General features: G+C 41.6%; 1 long non-coding RNA gene across 2 annotated transcripts; it reads right to left on the bottom strand.

Moving 5' to 3' along the window:
• Nucleotides 1–688: 688 nt before the first annotated feature.
• On the bottom strand, nucleotides 689–7574 carry LOC119274548. 2 transcript variants are annotated; one of them, XR_005135209.1, is made up of 8 exons: nucleotides 7527–7574; nucleotides 7304–7423; nucleotides 7093–7178; nucleotides 5468–5662; nucleotides 4787–4950; nucleotides 3499–3603; nucleotides 1757–1951; nucleotides 689–1009 (listed from the first exon to the last, which is right to left on the bottom strand). It is a non-coding gene; the product is annotated as an uncharacterized LOC119274548 (long non-coding RNA). The 2 variants fall into 2 exon arrangements; XR_005135208.1 differs by having other exon boundaries at nucleotides 7093–7172.

Genomic DNA, 7574 nt, shown 5'->3' with positions numbered 1-7574 from the left:
CGCTTGTTTCCAGCTAAGGGAATTACTACGTGTTCATGGTGGCACACGCTTCTAACAACTTAAGAACCAATGATGTATCAACTTCCTTTCCTCTGTTTCTACAAAACCTTCCAAGTGAGTTATCTATTTATTCTGGTTTCTCGGAGGATGATGTAAAACAAAGATTGTTCTGGATTTTTTTTCATTTATTATGTATATATGTTTCTAATAATGTTCAAGCCTTCTTTGATGTTGATGTTGATGTTGATGGGCATCAGCAGTCTCTTTTTCTCTTATATGCTTGCTGGCGTTTACATGGGGGCATTGATTGATCTGCTAACATACACATGGACGATGATCCTCAACAAGTCCTCCCTTTAGATCATCATAAACCTTGATAGATAGACAGATTGATACATTTGGTCCGATCGCATCTGTCAATGACATACCATACCAACTTGGCATGGCGCACAACAATTCTCATCGACCTTTTACGTACATACATTTTTTTCGGCCAAAAAAGAGCATATACCAGGTAAATCACAAAGAACAACTAGTTTGCCATCACACAGGCAATGGCAAGTACCAGTATTGCCTTGCACAACAATTTCTTGGAGATTTCATTTCAAACTCCATGGATGGACTTGTGCCCAAAAGATTGTGATGCACACAAACAACGGCACAAATACCAAAAAGTCAAGGCCCTCTACGAGTCCTTAGATTACTACTGTATATACAACGCCCGATCACTCCACGCCCAAAACAAAACAAGACGTTCAGTCCCAAGACTAAAGAAAACCAAACAAAAGAGCTGAAACAGGACACTGCTCTAACCAAGTAAATGAAGGCTAACGTTCCATGCAACAAGAAACAGGACACTGCTCTAGTGCCTGAAGCTCATTCCTCCTGCTCCTCTGTTGCGGCTGCAGGCGGTCGTGCAGCCCGGCGCTCATGAGGTTGTTGTCGCTGCGGAAGAAGACGTTGCCCACCAGCTTGCTGCTCTTCTCATCCTCACGCACCTGCTTGAATCCTGGCAACAACCGAGACAATGAGACCACGATGAAGGGGGAACATACCCAAGCTGGTGGCGTACATAAACCAGCTATTGACAAGATCCTGGCCCAGTTCTTTTCACCGATTCTCTCATAATCTTGAGAAACAGAATCGACCCTCCACACAGCTTCTCCCAGAATGTTGAGACCATATTTTTTTACAGTCCTGGATGTTTACATTCTAACTATCTAGGATTGTCAAAAAAAAAAAGGGTTCAAGATTCTGGGAGAAGCTACGGGAAGGCCTGATTCTCAAGATTCTACGAGAATCGACCAGAAGAACTGGGCCAGGGACCAAAATAAAGCAAGGATCTCTGAAACTACATACTAAAACAGTAAAGATGTGACAAACTAACTAGACATGCTGAGGTGTGAAGTCGCAGTCCGATGATACATGAGCAGATTAATTTTTGATCGCTCATACTTGTGTATGAATACAACAACTCAAACCAAAATAAAGCAAGAGTTGTTTCCTCACAAAACAAGGATCAGCAAGATGTACACCAACGAGCTAGTTTATACAAGCAAGTTGTATTTCCTGGGAACTAACTAGTGAAATGCTAGTTGAGAAAGACGCGAGAGGATGCACTGCTAATTATGCTTGGTACCAAGATTATTTGATTTGGATGCGCCTATATATGGTCTTCACAAGAGCAAGAATGTTTTACTTACACATGCAAGAGCAAGGTTTCGCAATAATGGGGAGGAAGGAGAGGAAGGCATACCTTCAGGCAGCTCGTTGGGAAGGGGTCGGAGATGCTGCTGCAAGTTGCCGCTCCATGGCGTCGGCAGTAACAGGGTCGGAGAAGCACGGGCACATCGTCACCCGAGCAGGAGCTCCAGCAGGCCATTGTGGTCTTCAATGCCTGAAGGTGGTGGGGGAAGAGGACCTGCAGCTCACTAGGCAGGAGGCACTGTACCTGCAGCAAGTTAAACACCAACGAGTATATACAAGTAAGTTGTGTTTCCAGCGTGGGAAGCTCATTGCTAGCTGTGCAAGAGCTGAGAACCTAAACAAGGTAAGCTCATTTGAATCATCTTATTAACATCGTAACAAGTTGATTTGAATCATTTACAATTTACACACACAGCGGCAGCAGCAAGGTCTGATTGCTTTTCACACAAGATGGAGACCAGAACACGAGATTTCATACCAAATACAACTCGAGTGCACTGATCGAATGAGTAACCTGAAGCACTACAAACAACCTTGGTGGTTGGATATAAGAATATGGGTGATAAAATTAAAGTGGTTTTGGATCGAATGAAGACAAAACAAAGGAAACTTCTTAACTAAGTAGACAACTCCAGGTGCCGGTATTTGGAGCTCCAAGTGGGCAGAGAGTAAAGAAGAAAATTTTAGATCAGGAACAAAAATAATTCTCATCTTGGGCATTGGACAACTCTATACAAAATCAAAGCGATCACCTGGTCAACACAAGAAAATCAACCCTCAGAACAGGTGTTACTTCCTACTCGTAGTCGTAGAAACTTAAGGTTGTAAACCTTAGAAAAAGAAGGCCTGAGAAATCAAACTAGCTACTATACCAGAACCAGCCAAAACACGCCGCATAAACCAAATCACGTGGTGGAGTTCATGTACTTTATTCCTTACAACGGTTGTTCAACCTATGGAGTCTAAACAAAAACATCATGTTCGACGCTCAAAGTTCAAACCGACACGAAAGGACGAAATTGAGTTAAAGCTAAAGTATATATAGGAAAACCACTCCAGAAATGAGGTCTTCCATAGCCAGAGACAAATGAGACAATGAACAACGAGCAAGCGAGCAGGCCAGAGACAAACGGGCATGATATGCAACCCAATAGTGACAAAAAACAAAGCATGGATTCCAGTAGTGAACTACTAAAACATGAAAGTTTAGATCAAGGACAAAAAAAATTCTCTTTTGGGGCATCGAACAGCTCTACAAAATCAAAGCAATCACCTAGTTAACACAAGAAATCCAACCCTCGGAATATATGTTACTTCCTACTTGTAGTGGTAGAAACTTTAGGGTATAAACCTCAGAAAAAGAAGGTCTGGGAAATCAAACTACCTACTATACGAGAGCCAGCCAAAACAATATGCATAAACCAAAATATAGCACTACGACAGGGATGAATTATGTCCAAATTCCATCACATGCTGGATTTCATGTACTTTATACCTTACAGGAGTTGTTAACCCTTATGGAGCCTAAACAAAAAGCATCATTGGGCGCTCAGGTGGAACCAACATAACATGAAGAAATTGAGTTAAAGCTAAGGTTTATACACGAAATGCGGCACAAAACCATGGCATAATTAGCACTTGAGGAATAAACTCACTAAATGGTAAAACTGGTTATTACAACAGACCATCACCATCCTTTGCCTCGATGCCAACACCAGAATCAGACACGGCTCGATGGCTGGATACCATCTCATGGCAGAGGGAGAGGATAAGGGAAGACCAGGAACTCACCAAAAAAGATTAGGCATTGGTGTCAGCAGGCCAGCTGCCCAACCTCTGCCTAGCTGTGGCGTTGAAGGCCAGCTTAAGCTCCATCAATTCGTCACTTGAACGCAACTAGCACAGGAGGTAGTGGGAAGGATCAATTATTATGCATGATTCAAATTTTTATTTTGAATAGTAATGCGAGTACATTATGCATGAAACACTGACAGAGAAATGATTTTTATACATCCAACAACTAAACTGAAATTGTTACTCATAAATCTGAGATACATCTAAATCTTAAAAGGATTAGCTTGGATAAGTTTCCAGCAAGCTAATCTTCCAACTCTGGATAGAGCAAACAAAACTCTGGATAGAGCACCACACTGAGCATACAACACCCTGATATTAGATGTGTGTGTAAAACAAATCCGTTCTGAAAGATGAGATAACTAGGGAATGTGGCCACCAAAACTTGCCACCCTAAGTTAGCTAACTTTAACATCACCGGTCTTCTTGTGTTGGCTCTTTACATAGAGCCCATATGTCATCGAACCAGGTGAGCTACAACTGCAGTAGCTTACCAGGATTGACGCCAATTGAGTTCAAGAACCCAATACTCATAACTAGCTAGTCCTCTCGTTCATACTGATCTGATTTGAATCCAAATTTTTATCTAGCATGTATGGTACAAAAACAGGATAACATCCAAGAAGAAGTAAAACCAAACTAACTTGCTTAAACAAGTAAACTTTTGGTCTTTTCTTGCTGCTAGTTTACGAAGTAACAACAACCGACATCATGTAAAGGCAAAAGGAGAAACCTTTTCATGACAATGAAATGGCTGTCAAGTTAGAATGATACTTAATAGCCAGAGCTCATGAAAAGAATACCAGTGAGTAAAGCAAATATACGGATGTATATAGACATAGTTTAGAGTGTAGATTTTTTCACTCATTTTGCTCTGTATGTAGTCCATATTGCAATTTTTAAAAAGACTTATATTTAGGAACGGAGGGAGTATTACGGACGAAGCATTGCAAATATGCAAAGAAGGCCGATGTCTTGACACGTAAAAAAATTCATGCCTTGAATAAAACAACCCAACTTTCTCTTCAATTTAACTGGAGATGTAGAAGCTAGCCAATCAGCAAGTCAGTCACATGTAGAAGATAAATAAGCTAAGCAACATCTTCAAATTACACCCAACAGCCAGATTTCATTGCTTTACACACAAGATCAAGATCTGATTTGATAGCTTTGCATGCGATGACAAGATTTGACAGGAAGAGGGAGGAAGGAAAGGAGGGCGTACCTTAGCCAGGTCCTGGTCGTCTAGTGCCTGCAGCTCATTCCCGCTCCTCTGTTGCAGCTGCAGGCGGTCGTGCAGCCCGGTGCTCATGAGGTTGTTGTCACTGCAGAAGAAGACTTTGCCCACCAGCTTGCTGCTCTTCTCATCTTCACATGCCGGCTTGAATCCTGGCAACAAACGAGACAGTGAGACCACGAGGAAGGGGAACGTACCCAAGCGGGTGGCGTACATACAGCCAGCTACTGACAAGATATGGAACTTGATAGGGACCACTGATAAAGCATGATCCCTGAAACTATGTACTAAAGCAGTAAAGATGTGACAAACTAACTAGACATGCTGAGATGTGATGATACATGAGAAGATGAGTTTTTGATCGATCATTCTTGTGTGTCAATACATCAACTGAAACCAAAATAAAGCAAGAGTTGTTCAACTCACAAAACAAGGATCAGCAAGATGTACACTAAGGAGCTAGTATATACAAGCAAGTTGTATTTCCTGGGAACAAACTAGTGAAATGCTAGTTGGGCAAGACATGAGAGGATGCACTACTAATTATGCTTGGTACCAAGTTTATTTGATTTGGATGTGCCTATGGTCTTCACAAGAGAAAGAATGCTTCACTTACACATGCAAGCGTAAGGTTCCGCAATAACGGGGAGGAAGGAGAGGAGGGCATACCTGCAGGCAGCTCGTTGGGAAGGGGTCGGGGATCCTGCTGCAAGTTGCCGCTACATGGCGTCGGCAGTAACATGGTCGGAGGAGCACGGGTGCGTCATCACCTGAGCAGGAGCTCCAGCAGGCCATGGTGGTCGTCAATGCCTGCAGGTGATGGGGGAAGAAGACCTGCAGCTCACTAGGCAGGAGGCATAGTACCTGCAGCAAGTTGAGCACCGACAGGATATACAAGTAAGTTGTGTTTCCACTTTCCAGCCAGGGAACTAACAAACTAGCTAGCTAATTCATAGTTGCGCAAGAGCTGAGAAGATAAACAAGGCAAGCTCATTTGAATCTTCCAACTCTGGATAGAGCACTGTACTAAGCATACAACACCCCAATATTAGATGCGAGTGTAAAACAAATCCATTCTGAAAGATGAGACAACTAGGGAATGTGGCCACCAAAACTTACCACCCTAAGTTAGCTAACTTTAACCTCATTGGTCTTTTTGTGTTGGATCTTTACCTAGAGCCCCATATGTCATCGAACCAGGTGAGCTACAACTTGCAGTAGCTAACCAGGATTGATGCCAATTGAGTTCAAGGACCAAATACACGGAACTAGCTAGTTCTCACGTACACATTGATCCGATTTGAATCTAAAAATCTATCTAGCGTGTGATAAGTAGCTACTGCAGGTCCAAACATGCAAATAGTTGGTTGTACTAATAATAAATAGTTGAATTATGTTTGATTTTGCCAAAACCAAGAACCACATAATCTAACAGCAAGAACCACAAAACCAAGAACTTCAATTGCAGGCTCACGTATGATCGTTTCCCCCTTGGTGCCAACAAGCAAATAGAGGTTCAATTTGCATGCACCAAAGAAGATCAAAGAAATAATAGATCCAAACTAGAACAGAAAAAATAGAGGAAAGTAAGCTACGTCATTTATAACAATTGACATTATCTCACCATCCATCAATAAAATCAAACTGCAGATTATGAATAGTAACAATACAGCGGATGCAACCATGAATGCATAATTGATTGACCAAATAAACAAGGAGAGAGAATAAAGGTTCCTCTAGCTCCTATCAGGCCATCCATGGCAAAGGTGGCCATCAAACAATGGAGAACTAGAATATAAATCTCCGAGCAGTACACCGACTCCAATGTCGTGAGAAACAGAGGCAAATGGTAACCAGCCAATTTGCAAGGCCAAACCTCACTAACAGTACTTCTTACGTAACCAGAAAGAAATAAAATAGAGAAGGACCTCAGGCTGCTACAAGAAAACTAGAATTCGACTAAAACAACATTTTCCAAGACACTGACACACAAAATGAGAGAACACCCCGAACATATTTATTTTCCCTGTCAATGTGGGCCTGAAAGAATTCAGATAGTAAATATTAATACAGAGATCCTGAAGTGTTGACACAACATCAGTTATACACAAGCGGTGTGGTTCTTTTACTCTTAGGAATAGGGTAATCATATCAGCATCAAGATATCGTGGATGTTACAGTTATGTATGTCATACAAATCAGTCTTCAGAATAAAGAACATCACAGGCTCTTCCAACACCAGCATGCAAACTGTCCAGGCGACATAAAGCATACAACAACAACATTTCAGTTACCTATGCAGAAACTTGCGGTGGAAATCACTTATGACGGTGTAGTTGATGAACCGTTTCGGTGTCTTGGTCTCTCCATGACCCTGCATCTTAAATACAACATCATCATCATCCTCCCACATGCAACAAACACATGTATATGATTAACCTCACAATAAAGCATGACAGCATTACTTTATTTAAAAAGGATAGCCACAACATAAAAGAAGCATACAATATAATATAGTAGGCAGCATTGTTACTTCCACGTCGAAGGAGCAGAAGTTATTCATATTGATCAGCGGGTTTCCTCGCATTAGCTCAGACTCCTTCATCTTGGTCTCTTCTTCTGTTGCTGATACTCATGCAGCAAGCATACGTGATTTCACATTAATCCTCAAAACCTAAAGAATATAAGTGCGCCTCAAAATGATAATATAGAGAAGAAAACAACAAACCTTTCTAAGCCTGTCATCAGCTCTTTCCTTTTTATTCCTTTAAAGCCC

This window comes from Triticum dicoccoides, chromosome 3B, assembly GCF_002162155.2.
Source record: "Triticum dicoccoides isolate Atlit2015 ecotype Zavitan chromosome 3B, WEW_v2.0, whole genome shotgun sequence".
Classification (NCBI taxonomy): Eukaryota; Viridiplantae; Streptophyta; class Magnoliopsida; order Poales; family Poaceae; genus Triticum; species Triticum dicoccoides.
This window is presented reverse-complemented; position numbering and strand designations above follow the sequence as displayed.